This window comes from Hemibagrus wyckioides, linkage group LG08, assembly GCF_019097595.1.
Source record: "Hemibagrus wyckioides isolate EC202008001 linkage group LG08, SWU_Hwy_1.0, whole genome shotgun sequence".
In the NCBI taxonomy this organism is placed as follows: Eukaryota; Metazoa; Chordata; class Actinopteri; order Siluriformes; family Bagridae; genus Hemibagrus; species Hemibagrus wyckioides.
Genome location: NC_080717.1, coordinates 192501 through 207500, shown reverse-complemented (window position 1 = coordinate 207500; position 15000 = coordinate 192501). Strand labels below are relative to the sequence as shown.

The 15000-nt window shown below is 45.9% G+C and overlaps 1 protein-coding gene across 3 annotated transcripts in view; it reads left to right on the top strand.

Annotated features, from left to right (window-relative positions):
* The window catches only part of pcdh1b (protocadherin 1b), a 135190-nt gene that overhangs the window by 92992 nt on the left and 27198 nt on the right, over positions 1 to 15000 (top strand). The gene's annotated exons all lie outside the window — the stretch shown is intronic.

Below are 15000 nucleotides of genomic sequence, written 5' to 3'. Positions count from 1 at the left end.
TGTGTGATCAGTGTGTGATGAGTGTGTGATCAGTGTGTGATCAGTGTGTGACGGTGTGTGATCAGTGTGTGATGTGTGTGTGATGGTGTGTGATGAGTGTGTGATGGTGTGTGATCAGTGTGTGATCAGTGTGTGATCAGTGTGTGATGGTGTGTGATCAGTGTGTGATCAGTGTGTGATCAGTGTGTGATGGTGTGTGATCAGTGTGTGATCAGTGTGTGATCAGTGTGTGATCAGTGTGTGATGGTGTGTGATGGTGTGTGATCAGTGTGTGATGGTGTGTGATGGTGTGTGATGGTGTGTGATGAGTGTGTGATGGTGTGTGATCAGTGTGTGATCAGTGTGTGATGAGTGTGTGATGGTGTGTGATCAGTGTGTGATGAGTGTGTGATCAGTGTGTGATGGTGTGTGATCAGTGTGTGATCAGTGTGTGATGGTGTGTGATCAGTGTGTGATGGTGTGTGATGAGTGTGTGATGGTGTGTGATGGTGTGTGATGAGTGTGTGATGGTGTGTGATCAGTGTGTGATCAGTGTGTGATGGTGTGTGATGAGTGTGTGATGGTGTGTGATCAGTGTGTGATCAGTGTGTGATCAGTGTGTGATGGTGTGTGATCAGTGTGTGATGAGTGTGTGATGGTGTGTGATCAGTGTGTGATCAGTGTGTGATGAGTGTGTGATGGTGTGTGATGGTGTGTGATGAGTGTGTGATGGTGTGTGATGAGTGTGTGATCAGTGTGTGATCAGTGTGTGATGGTGTGTGATCAGTGTGTGATGGTGTGTGATCAGTGTGTGATGGTGTGTGATCAGTGTGTGATGGTGTGTGATCAGTGTGTGATCAGTGTGTGATGGTGTGTGATCAGTGTGTGATCAGTGTGTGATCAGTGTGTGATCAGTGTGTGATGGTGTGTGATCAGTGTGTGATCAGTGTGTGATGAGTGTGTGAGTGTGTGATGGTGTGTGATGAGTGTGTGATGGTGTGTGATGAGTGTGTGATCAGTGTGTGATGGTGTGTGATCAGTGTGTGATCAGTGTGTGATGAGTGTGTGATGGTGTGTGATGGTGTGTGATGAGTGTGTGATGGTGTGTGATGAGTGTGTGATCAGTGTGTGATGGTGTGTGATCAGTGTGTGATCAGTGTGTGATGGTGTGTGATCAGTGTGTGATCAGTGTGTGATCAGTGTGTGATGGTGTGTGATCAGTGTGTGATGGTGTGTGATCAGTGTGTGATGAGTGTGTGATCAGTGTGTGATGGTGTGTGATCAGTGTGTGATCAGTGTGTGATCAGTGTGTGATGGTGTGTGATCAGTGTGTGATGAGTGTGTGATCAGTGTGTGATGGTGTGTGATCAGTGTGTGATGAGTGTGTGATCAGTGTGTGATCAGTGTGTGATGGTGTGTGATCAGTGTGTGATCAGTGTGTGATGAGTGTGTGATCAGTGTGATCAGTGTGTGATGGTGTGTGATCAGTGTGTGATGGTGTGTGATGAGTGTGTGATGGTGTGTGATCAGTGTGATGGTGTGTGATCAGTGTGTGATCAGTGTGTGATGAGTGTGTGATGAGTGTGTGATGGTGTGTGATGAGTGTGTGATCAGTGTGTGATCAGTGTGTGATCAGTGTGTGATGAGTGTGTGATGAGTGTGTGACAGTGTGTGATCAGTGTGATGGTGTGTGATCAGTGTGTGATGAGTGTGTGATGAGTGTGTGATGAGTGTGTGATGGTGTGTGATCAGTGTGTGATCAGTGTGTGATGGTGTGTGATCAGTGTGTGATGGTGTGTGATGAGTGTGTGATGGTGTGTGATCAGTGTGATGGTGTGTGATCAGTGTGTGATCAGTGTGTGATGAGTGTGTGATGAGTGTGTGATGGTGTGTGATGAGTGTGTGATCAGTGTGTGATCAGTGTGTGATCAGTGTGTGATGAGTGTGTGATGAGTGTGTGACGGTGTGTGATCAGTGTGATGGTGTGTGATCAGTGTGTGATGAGTGTGTGATGAGTGTGTGATGGTGTGTGATGAGTGTGTGATGGTGTGTGATCAGTGTGTGATGGTGTGTGATGGTGTGTGATGAGTGTGTGATGGTGTGTGATCAGTGTGTGATCAGTGTGTGATGAGTGTGTGATGAGTGTGTGACGGTGTGTGATCAGTGTGTGATCAGTGTGTGATGGTGTGTGATCAGTGTGTGATGAGTGTGTGATCAGTGTGTGATGGTGTGTGATCAGTGTGTGATGAGTGTGTGATCAGTGTGTGATCAGTGTGTGATGAGTGTGTGATGAGTGTGTGACGGTGTGTGATCAGTGTGTGATCAGTGTGTGATGGTGTGTGATCAGTGTGTGATCAGTGTGTGATGAGTGTGTGATCAGTGTGTGATGGTGTGTGATCAGTGTGTGATGAGTGTGTGATCAGTGTGTGATCAGTGTGTGATGAGTGTGTGATGAGTGTGTGACGGTGTGTGATCAGTGTGTGATCAGTGTGTGATGAGTGTGTGATGGTGTGTGATCAGTGTGTGATGGTGTGTGATCAGTGTGTGATGAGTGTGTGATCAGTGTGTGATCAGTGTGTGACGGTGTGTGATCAGTGTGTGATGTGTGTGTGATGGTGTGTGATGAGTGTGTGATGGTGTGTGATCAGTGTGTGATCAGTGTGTGATCAGTGTGTGATGGTGTGTGATCAGTGTGTGATCAGTGTGTGATCAGTGTGTGATGGTGTGTGATCAGTGTGTGATCAGTGTGTGATCAGTGTGTGATCAGTGTGTGATGGTGTGTGATGGTGTGTGATCAGTGTGTGATGGTGTGTGATGGTGTGTGATGGTGTGTGATGAGTGTGTGATGGTGTGTGATCAGTGTGTGATCAGTGTGTGATGAGTGTGTGATGGTGTGTGATCAGTGTGTGATGAGTGTGTGATCAGTGTGTGATGGTGTGTGATCAGTGTGTGATCAGTGTGTGATGGTGTGTGATCAGTGTGTGATGGTGTGTGATGAGTGTGTGATGGTGTGTGATGGTGTGTGATGAGTGTGTGATGGTGTGTGATCAGTGTGTGATCAGTGTGTGATGGTGTGTGATGAGTGTGTGATGGTGTGTGATCAGTGTGTGATCAGTGTGTGATCAGTGTGTGATGGTGTGTGATCAGTGTGTGATGAGTGTGTGATGGTGTGTGATCAGTGTGTGATCAGTGTGTGATGAGTGTGTGATGGTGTGTGATGGTGTGTGATGAGTGTGTGATGGTGTGTGATGAGTGTGTGATCAGTGTGTGATCAGTGTGTGATGGTGTGTGATCAGTGTGTGATGGTGTGTGATCAGTGTGTGATGGTGTGTGATCAGTGTGTGATGGTGTGTGATCAGTGTGTGATCAGTGTGTGATGGTGTGTGATCAGTGTGTGATCAGTGTGTGATCAGTGTGTGATCAGTGTGTGATGGTGTGTGATCAGTGTGTGATCAGTGTGTGATGAGTGTGTGAGTGTGTGATGGTGTGTGATGAGTGTGTGATGGTGTGTGATGAGTGTGTGATCAGTGTGTGATGGTGTGTGATCAGTGTGTGATCAGTGTGTGATGAGTGTGTGATGGTGTGTGATGGTGTGTGATGAGTGTGTGATGGTGTGTGATGAGTGTGTGATCAGTGTGTGATGGTGTGTGATCAGTGTGTGATCAGTGTGTGATCAGTGTGTGATGGTGTGTGATCAGTGTGTGATCAGTGTGTGATCAGTGTGTGATGGTGTGTGATCAGTGTGTGATGGTGTGTGATCAGTGTGTGATGAGTGTGTGATCAGTGTGTGATGGTGTGTGATCAGTGTGTGATCAGTGTGTGATCAGTGTGTGATGGTGTGTGATCAGTGTGTGATGAGTGTGTGATCAGTGTGTGATGGTGTGTGATCAGTGTGTGATGAGTGTGTGATCAGTGTGTGATCAGTGTGTGATGGTGTGTGATCAGTGTGTGATCAGTGTGTGATGAGTGTGTGATCAGTGTGATCAGTGTGTGATGGTGTGTGATCAGTGTGTGATGGTGTGTGATGAGTGTGTGATGGTGTGTGATCAGTGTGATGGTGTGTGATCAGTGTGTGATCAGTGTGTGATGAGTGTGTGATGAGTGTGTGATGGTGTGTGATGAGTGTGTGATCAGTGTGTGATCAGTGTGTGATGAGTGTGTGATGAGTGTGTGACGGTGTGTGATCAGTGTGATGGTGTGTGATCAGTGTGTGATGAGTGTGTGATGAGTGTGTGATGAGTGTGTGATGGTGTGTGATCAGTGTGTGATCAGTGTGTGATGGTGTGTGATCAGTGTGTGATGGTGTGTGATGAGTGTGTGATGGTGTGTGATCAGTGTGATGGTGTGTGATCAGTGTGTGATCAGTGTGTGATGAGTGTGTGATGAGTGTGTGATGGTGTGTGATGAGTGTGTGATCAGTGTGTGATCAGTGTGTGATCAGTGTGTGATGAGTGTGTGATGAGTGTGTGACGGTGTGTGATCAGTGTGATGGTGTGTGATGAGTGTGTGATGAGTGTGTGATGGTGTGTGATGAGTGTGTGATGGTGTGTGATCAGTGTGTGATGGTGTGTGATGGTGTGTGATGAGTGTGTGATGGTGTGTGATCAGTGTGTGATCAGTGTGTGATGAGTGTGTGATGAGTGTGTGACGGTGTGTGATCAGTGTGTGATCAGTGTGTGATGGTGTGTGATCAGTGTGTGATGAGTGTGTGATCAGTGTGTGATGGTGTGTGATCAGTGTGTGATGAGTGTGTGATGGTGTGTGACGGTGTGTGATCAGTGTGTGATCAGTGTGTGATGGTGTGTGATCAGTGTGTGATCAGTGTGTGATGAGTGTGTGATCAGTGTGTGATGGTGTGTGATCAGTGTGTGATGAGTGTGTGATCAGTGTGTGATCAGTGTGTGATGAGTGTGTGATGAGTGTGTGACGGTGTGTGATCAGTGTGTGATCAGTGTGTGATGAGTGTGTGATGGTGTGTGATCAGTGTGTGATGGTGTGTGATCAGTGTGTGATGAGTGTGTGATCAGTGTGTGATCAGTGTGTGACGGTGTGTGATCAGTGTGTGATGTGTGTGTGATGGTGTGTGATGAGTGTGTGATGGTGTGTGATCAGTGTGTGATCAGTGTGTGATCAGTGTGTGATGGTGTGTGATCAGTGTGTGATCAGTGTGTGATCAGTGTGTGATGGTGTGTGATCAGTGTGTGATCAGTGTGTGATCAGTGTGTGATCAGTGTGTGATGGTGTGTGATGGTGTGTGATCAGTGTGTGATGGTGTGTGATGGTGTGTGATGGTGTGTGATGAGTGTGTGATGGTGTGTGATCAGTGTGTGATCAGTGTGTGATGAGTGTGTGATGGTGTGTGATCAGTGTGTGATGAGTGTGTGATCAGTGTGTGATGGTGTGTGATCAGTGTGTGATCAGTGTGTGATGGTGTGTGATCAGTGTGTGATGGTGTGTGATGAGTGTGTGATGGTGTGTGATGGTGTGTGATGAGTGTGTGATGGTGTGTGATCAGTGTGTGATCAGTGTGTGATGGTGTGTGATGAGTGTGTGATGGTGTGTGATCAGTGTGTGATCAGTGTGTGATCAGTGTGTGATGGTGTGTGATCAGTGTGTGATGAGTGTGTGATGGTGTGTGATCAGTGTGTGATCAGTGTGTGTTGAGTGTGTGATGGTGTGTGATGGTGTGTGATGAGTGTGTGATGGTGTGTGATGAGTGTGTGATCAGTGTGTGATCAGTGTGTGATGGTGTGTGATCAGTGTGTGATGGTGTGTGATCAGTGTGTGATGGTGTGTGATCAGTGTGTGATGGTGTGTGATCAGTGTGTGATCAGTGTGTGATGGTGTGTGATCAGTGTGTGATCAGTGTGTGATCAGTGTGTGATGGTGTGTGATCAGTGTGTGATCAGTGTGTGATGAGTGTGTGAGTGTGTGATGGTGTGTGATGAGTGTGTGATGGTGTGTGATGAGTGTGTGATCAGTGTGTGATGGTGTGTGATCAGTGTGTGATCAGTGTGTGATCAGTGTGTGATGGTGTGTGATGAGTGTGTGATGAGTGTGTGATCAGTGTGTGATGGTGTGTGATGGTGTGTGATCAGTGTGTGATCAGTGTGTGATCAGTGTGTGATGGTGTGTGATCAGTGTGTGATCAGTGTGTGATGGTGTGTGATGGTGTGTGATCAGTGTGTGATCAGTGTGTGATCAGTGTGTGATCAGTGTGTGATGGTGTGTGATCAGTGTGTGATGGGTGTGTGATCAGTGTGTGATGGTGTGTGATGAGTGTGTGATGGTGTGTGATGGTGTGTGATGAGTGTGTGATGGTGTGTGATGAGTGTGTGATCAGTGTGTGATCAGTGTGTGATGGTGTGTGATCAGTGTGTGATGGTGTGTGATCAGTGTGTGATGGTGTGTGATCAGTGTGTGATGGTGTGTGATCAGTGTGTGATCAGTGTGTGATGGTGTGTGATCAGTGTGTGATGGTGTGTGATCAGTGTGTGATCAGTGTGTGATGGTGTGTGATCAGTGTGTGATGAGTGTGTGATGAGTGTGTGATGAGTGTGTGATGGTGTGTGATGAGTGTGTGATGGTGTGTGATGAGTGTGTGATCAGTGTGTGATGGTGTGTGATCAGTGTGTGATCAGTGTGTGATGGTGTGTGATGAGTGTGTGATGGTGTGTGATGAGTGTGTGATCAGTGTGTGATGGTGTGTGATGAGTGTGTGATGGTGTGTGATCAGTGTGTGATCAGTGTGTGATCAGTGTGTGATCAGTGTGTGATCAATGTGTGATCAGTGTGTGATGGTGTGTGATCAGTGTGTGATGGTGTGTGATCAGTGTGTGATCAGTGTGTGATCAGTGTGTGATGGTGTGTGATCAGTGTGTGATCAGTGTGTGATCAGTGTGTGATGGTGTGTGATGGTGTGTGATGAGTGTGTGATGGTGTGTGATCAGTGTGTGATCAGTGTGTGATGGTGTGTGATCAGTGTGTGATCAGTGTGTGATGGTGTGTGATCAGTGTGTGATGGTGTGTGATCAGTGTGTGATCAGTGTGTGATGGTGTGTGATCAGTGTGTGATGAGTGTGTGATCAGTGTGTGATGGTGTGTGATCAGTGTGTGATGAGTGTGTGATGAGTGTGTGATCAGTGTGTGATGAGTGTGTGATAAGTGTGTGATCAGTGTGTGATGGTGTGTGATGGTGTGTGATCAGTGTGTGATCAGTGTGTGATCAGTGTGTGATGGTGTGTGATGGTGTGTGATCAGTGTGTGATGGTGTGTGATCAGTGTGTGATGGTGTGTGATCAGTGTGTGATGGTGTGTGATCAGTGTGTGATCAGTGTGTGATGAGTGTGTGATCAGTGTGTGATGAGTGTGTGATCAGTGTGTGATGGTGTGTGATCAGTGTGTGATGAGTGTGTGATCAGTGTGTGATGGTGTGTGATGAGTGTGTGATGGTGTGTGATGAGTGTGTGATCAGTGTGTGATCAGTGTGTGATCAGTGTGTGATGGTGTGTGATCAGTGTGTGATGGTGTGTGATCAGTGTGTGATGGTGTGTGATCAGTGTGTGATCAGTGTGTGATGGTGTGTGATCAGTGTGTGATCAGTGTGTGATGGTGTGTGATCAGTGTGTGATGGTGTGTGATCAGTGTGTGATCAGTGTGTGATGGTGTGTGATCAGTGTGTGATCAGTGTGTGATGGTGTGTGATCAGTGTGTGATCAGTGTGTGATGGTGTGTGATCAGTGTGTGATCAGTGTGTGATGAGTGTGTGATGAGTGTGTGATGGTGTGTGATGGTGTGTGATGAGTGTGTGATGGTGTGTGATGAGTGTGTGATCAGTGTGTGATGGTGTGTGATCAGTGTGTGATCAGTGTGTGATCAGTGTGTGATGGTGTGTGATCAGTGTGTGATCAGTGTGTGATCAGTGTGTGATGGTGTGTGATCAGTGTGTGATGGTGTGTGATCAGTGTGTGATGAGTGTGTGATCAGTGTGTGATGGTGTGTGATCAGTGTGTGATCAGTGTGTGATCAGTGTGTGATGGTGTGTGATCAGTGTGTGATCAGTGTGTGATGAGTGTGTGATGGTGTGTGATCAGTGTGTGATGGTGTGTGATCAGTGTGTGATGGTGTGTGATCAGTGTGTGATGAGTGTGTGATCAGTGTGTGATCAGTGTGTGATCAGTGTGTGATCAGTGTGTGACGGTGTGTGATCAGTGTGTGATGAGTGTGTGATGGTGTGTGATGAGTGTGTGATGGTGTGTGATCAGTGTGTGATCAGTGTGTGATCAGTGTGTGATGGTGTGTGATCAGTGTGTGATCAGTGTGTGATCAGTGTGTGATGGTGTGTGATGGTGTGTGATCAGTGTGTGATCAGTGTGTGATCAGTGTGTGATGGTGTGTGATCAGTGTGTGATCAGTGTGTGATGGTGTGTGATGGTGTGTGATCAGTGTGTGATGGTGTGTGATGGTGTGTGATGGTGTGTGATGAGTGTGTGATGGTGTGTGATGAGTGTGTGATCAGTGTGTGATGGTGTGTGATCAGTGTGTGATCAGTGTGTGATCAGTGTGTGATGGTGTGTGATGAGTGTGTGATGGTGTGTGATGAGTGTGTGATCAGTGTGTGATGGTGTGTGATGAGTGTGTGATCAGTGTGTGATCAGTGTGTGATGGTGTGTGATCAGTGTGTGATCAGTGTGTGATCAGTGTGTGATGGTGTGTGATCAGTGTGTGATGGTGTGTGATCAGTGTGTGATGAGTGTGTGATCAGTGTGTGATGGTGTGTGATCAGTGTGTGATCAGTGTGTGATCAGTGTGTGATGGTGTGTGATCAGTGTGTGATCAGTGTGTGATGAGTGTGTGATGGTGTGTGATGAGTGTGTGATGGTGTGTGATCAGTGTGTGATGGTGTGTGATCAGTGTGTGATGAGTGTGTGATCAGTGTGTGATCAGTGTGTGATCAGTGTGTGACGGTGTGTGATCAGTGTGTGATCAGTGTGTGATGGTGTGTGATCAGTGTGTGATCAGTGTGTGATCAGTGTGTGATCAGTGTGTGATGGTGTGTGATGGTGTGTGATCAGTGTGTGATCAGTGTGTGATCAGTGTGTGATGGTGTGTGATGGTGTGTGATCAGTGCGTGATCAGTGTGTGATGGTGTGTGATCAGTGTGTGATCAGTGTGTGATCAGTGTGTGATGGTGTGTGATGGTGTGTGATCAGTGTGTGATCAGTGTGTGATGGTGTGTGATGGTGTGTGATCAGTCTGTGAGGTGTCACTTCATCCATCATCCAGAGACATGTCATTTCCAGTAGAGCTCCTCATTACACACTTTATTTATATCTGCTCTCTTTTATTCACTATACATTAATGACCTGTGTAAGGACACAGACAGAGAATGTTCAGCTGGACGTATCTGATGTCCTGATTATCACCTGTGAGGTTAGGAGGAAGACCTGATGTTTATTATTGATGGTAAACGGTGATGAGGCAGAATCGTACAGCAGACTGGACACTCCGGCTTCTACAGGGTCTTACATTCACACTGCAGTGTCTCATGCTTCTTGTAAAAGGTAGTGTGTGAGGAAATTCATGACAAATAATAACAATGAAAACACATAAAGAGTTAAAAACAATAAAAAAAAATAAATATTAATAATAATAATAATCATAATAATCACAACAAACTTCATGATCAAAGATTCTCTCTCTGTCTGTCTGTCTGTCTGTCTGTCTCTCTCTCTCTCTCTCTCTGTCTGTCTGTCTGTCTGTCTGTCTATCTCTCTCTCTCTCTCTCTCTCTCTCTCTGTCTGTCTGTCTCTCTCTCTCTCTCTCTCTCTCTCTGTCTGTCTGTCTGTCTCTCTCTCTCTCTCTCTCTCTCTGTCTGTCTGTCTGTCTCTCTCTCTCTCTCTCTCTGTCTGTCTGTCTATGTGTCTCTCTCTCTCTCTCTCTCTCTCTGTTGCATGCTGGGAGTTGGCGGGTGTGAGTGGTGTGTGGAGTGTGAGTGGTGTGTGGAGTGTGAGTGGTGTGTGGGGTGAGACTGGTGGTGAGAGTGTGGACTTATGTACACATTTTTCTTCTTCATTTCGTGTGACTTGGTGAGTTTTGTACTGTTTAAAGTGTTTTGGTGAGATGTGGGGAGATGGCGTCTCTTGAAGGGGCGTCGGCTTTATCGCTCTGACATGGTTTCAGGTGTGTGCCTGATGAGAGTGTAATAGTAGAGGATGTTCTCCTTAAAGTCGTAGAAAAATTTGGGTTTGATCAAATCGTTTCCGCTTCTCGGATGAATAAAGCTCTTGTGGTTTTTATGAAAGATCAGAGCCTTGTTAATCAGCTGTTAGTGAGTGGTATTGTGATCAATGGCACATCATTAACTGTTTCCCCTCAGTAAGGGTCATCATTTCAAACTGTCCGCCTTTTCTGCCGAATGCGGCGCTAGAGCACGAGCTCCTACGATTCGGGAAAATGGCCAGCTCTTTTAAAATGATCTCTCTGGGCTGTAAACACCCCGAATTAAAGCATGTTATATCTTTCAGGAGACAAGTATTCATGTTCCTGGATTCGCCTGAAAACACTCTTGAGATTGTCTTCCATGTTAAATTTGAAAGGAAAACATACACTATATTGCCAAAAGTATTCGCTCACCCATCCAAATAATCAGAATCAGGTGTTCCAATCACTTCCATGGCCACAGGTGTATAAAATCAAGCACCTAGGCATGCAGACTGTTTTTACAAACATTTGTGAAAGAATGGGTCACTCTCAGGAGCTCAGTGAATTCCAGCGTGGAACTGTGACAGGATGCCGCCTGTGCAACAAATCCAGTCGTGAAATTTCCTCGCTCCTAAATATTCCACAGTCAACTGTCAGCTGTATTATAAGAACGTGGAAGTGTTTGGGAACGACAGCAACTCAGCCACGAAGTGGTAGGCCACGTAAACTGACGGAGCGGGGTCAGCGGATGCTGAGGCGCATAGTGCGAAGAGGTCGCCAACTTTCTGCAGAGTCAATCGCTACAGACCTCCAAACTTCATGTGGCCTTCAGATTAGCTCAAGAACAGTGTGCAGAGAGCTTCATGGAATGGGTTTCCATGGCCGAGCAGCTGCATCCAAGCCATACATCACCAAGTGCAATGCAAAGCGTCGGATGCAGTGGTGTAAAGCACGCCGCCACTGGACTCTAGAGCAGTGGAGACGCGTTCTCTGGAGTGACGAATCGCGCTTCTCCATCTGGCAATCTGATGGACGAGTCTGGGTTTGGCGGTTGCCAGGAGAACGGTACTTGTCTGACTGCATTGTGCCAAGTGTAAAGTTTGGTGGAGGGGGGATTATGGTGTGGGGTTGTTTTTCAGGAGCTGGGCTTGGCCCCTTAGTTCCAGTGAAAGGAACTCTGAATGCTTCAGCATACCAAGACATTTTGGACAATTCCATGCTCCCAACTTTGTGGGAACAGTTTGGAGCTGGCCCCTTCCTCTTCCAACATGACTGTGCACCAGTGACCAAAGCAAGGTCCATAAAGACATGGATGAGTGAGTTTGGTGTGGATGAACTTGACTGGCCTGCACAGAGTCCTGAGCTCAACCCCATAGAACACCATTGGGATGAATTAGAGCGGAGACTGAGAGCCAGACCTTCTCGTCCAACATCAGTGTGTGACCTCACAAATGCGCTTCTGGAAGAATGGTCAAAAATTCCCATAAACACACTCCTAAACCTTGTGGACAGCCTTCCCAGAAGAGTTGAAGCTGTTATAGCTGCAAAGGGTGGACCGACGTCATATTGAACCCTATGGATTAGGAATGGGATGTCACTTAAGTTCATATGCAAGTCAAGGCAGGTGAGAGAATACTTTTGGTAATATAGTGTATATGGTGTATGTGAGCACAGGTAATATGTGCTGTTTTGAATGTGGAGACATCGGTCATAAGCGCTTCGCATTTCCGCATAGTAAACATGACCCTGACCCAGGTGATATTGTGAGAACAGAGGCGAATCAGGAGGAGGTCACCAGGAGTGCTGAGGTGAGTGGGTCCGAGGCAGATATCCCCGCAGAGCATGAGTATGACCGTGCACGAGAGCCCGGTGCAGACCCAGAGCAAACCATGGTGTTGAATTTAGAGAATGGACCAGTTATGGAGAATAGAGTGGGTCAGGATGGGGCAATAGCTAGCACTAGTGCTGCAGTACAGCAGTTAGGCAATGCTGAGGTCTTCATGGTAAATGAGAAGAAAAGGTCGTGGGCTGACACTGTAACTAACACTGACTGTATGATGAAAAAGGCACTTTCTGGTGGAATTGAAGCTAGTAGTCAGGAATCTTTAATGGAAGATGATGTGGAGATGTCACAGGAGGAGGGTTGTGATGTTTGTGGTGTCTATGGGACCTTCTCCGGAGGATCATACTTTGTACACCCTGGAAGAGGTGAATAGTTTTTTGGATAAGACTTTTGGTAAACAGGTTAATGTCACAGACTTTTTTTCTGATGAAGAAAAGTTTGAAAGGTCACTGGCTTTTCTGCAAAAAAAAAGGTGGGCTTCGATTTGCTGAGTGAAAAAACAATACAAAACTGCACATTGTTTTTCTTCAGGAAACACACACTGATGTAGATAATGAAGTGGAGTGGACGAGGTGGTGGGATGGACAGTAGAGTTTTAGCCATGGTACAAACTTCAGTGCAGGAGTGGCAGTTTTGTTTTCTCCTTCAATTGGTGTAAAAATTATACGAACACAAGAAATAGTTAGGGGCCGATTGTTAACAGTAAAAACAGAGATTAAAGGTAATGTTTTTTATTTTATAAACATCTATGCTCCAAATGTTGGGCTTGAGCGGGTTGTTTTTTTCCATGAGCTCAGAAGGGTGTTAAGGCAGTGTGGAGATGAGGGTTGTGTTATCACTGGAGGAGACTGGAACTGTACAGTAGACCTCACTGTAGATCGCACCACTGAGGAACCACACATGCAATCTGCTTTAACTCTATCACAGCTACTAAAAGAGTTTAACCTTTTAGACACATGGAGAATTAAGAATTCTACTGATAGACAGTACACATGGGTGAAGGTCTCTGACAATAGAGTTAGTGCAGCTCGGCTAGACCGAATCTATTTATTCAAACACTTCAGCAGCAGAATCATGGAGTGTTCAATCTCTCCGGTTGGGTTTTCTGACCACCACTTGGTTACGCTCAATGTTTTTTTGTCTACGTTTTCTGGTAGATCATCATACTGGCACTTCAGTGTAAAACTCTTGCAGGACACAGAATTTTGTGAACAGTTTGGTTTTTTTTGGGAGCACTTTAGGAGTAAAAAGAACCTTTTTGTGAATTTAAGGCAGTGGTGGAACGTTGTAAAGATGCAAATAAGAAGTTTTTGTCAGCAATATACTTAATTCTCAAGCTTTAGAACAAAGCAACTTATTAAGGGCCTAGAAGGTGGGATAAATGATATAGAACTCAAACTGATCACTAAACACGACACTGCTTTGTCAAGAAAGATACAGGAGAAGAAAAAGGAGCTGGGGTCCTACATGAATGAAAGAGTGAAGGGAGCTCTGGTGAGATCCCGATTTGCATCAGTTGCTGACATGGATGCACCCACGACGTACTTCTTTAACCTAGAATGTGTCACCACACAGCACAAGCAAATGACTTGTCTCCGTCTGCCTGATGGAAGAGTACCCTCAGACACCAGAGAAATGAGAAAGCATGCAGTGGATTTCTACTCTGCTCTATATAGGGCAGAAAACTGTGATTCAGAATGCACTGAGCTACTGACTCAAGGACTTCCACAGCTGGATGCAGAATCTGGAGCTGACCTGGACACTGAAATAACCCTAGAGGATCTCACAGTGGCAGTCATACAGCTCAGATCAGGAAGCTCACCAGGCACTGATGGCCTACCATCAGTGTTTTACAAACATTTCTGGAGTCTTGTTGGAGGGGACCTCCATGAAGTCTTTCAGGAAAGTTTCAGAGTTGGACGCTTACCACTTTCATGCCAGCGTGCTGTGCTGTCTCTGCTATCTAAGAAAGGGGATCTCTCATTGTTAAAGAACTGGAGACCGGTAGCACTTATAACTACAGACTATAAGATTCTTTCAAAGTGTCTTGCGAACAGAATAAAGCACTATCTACACATTGTCATTCAGAAAGACCAAACCTATTGCATTCCTGACAGGTCAATAATGGACAATCTCTTTTTAAATTGAGATGTTGTGGACCTTTGTAACATTTCTGACATGTCTGTGGGTTTGCTTTCTCTTGATCAAGAAAAGGCTTTTGACCATGTAGATCACTGCTACCTCTTTAAAACTATGCAGGCTTTTGGTTTTGGGAACAATTTTTTGAATATGGTTAAATTGTTGTACACTGAGGCAACATGTATGATTAAGATGGGGGGTGGCCTGAGCCAGCCTATTGCAGTCACCAGAGGTATTAGGCAGGGATGCCCCTTATCTGGTCAGTTATTTTGCATAGCCATTGAAACATTGCTTACTCTACTCCGGGGAAGCTAGCAGGTCTTCAAATTCCATTAAACTTGCAAGAGTCAGGAATCACGCTCTCTGCCTACGCAGATGACCTCTTAGTGTTTGTTAAAAATAATAGGGACATCAAAGTTTTATCGGAAGCACTTGATATATACCAGAAGGCTTCTTCGGCTAAAGTAAACTGGAATAAGAGTGAGGCTTTATGGGCAAGTCAAGTTAATGCAGAGGGTCTTCCTCTTCTTCCAGGGAACCTGAAGAGGAATAGAGAGGGCCTGAAGATACTGGGTGTATTTTTAGGAACAGAAAATTACAGAAAACAGAACTGGAATGGTGTAGTGGAGAGAGTGTGCAAATTGTCTCGATGGAAATGTGTGCTACCCCAGCTGTCCTACAGAGGAAGAGTACTGGTGGCCAATAACCTTGCTGCATCCATGCTCTGGCACAACCTAAATGTGCTACAACCACCTGCTGGATTTGTACAGGAGATACAGAGAGCCTTAGTGACCTTTTTCTGGTCAGGCCAACACTGGACCAATTCAGCTGTACTC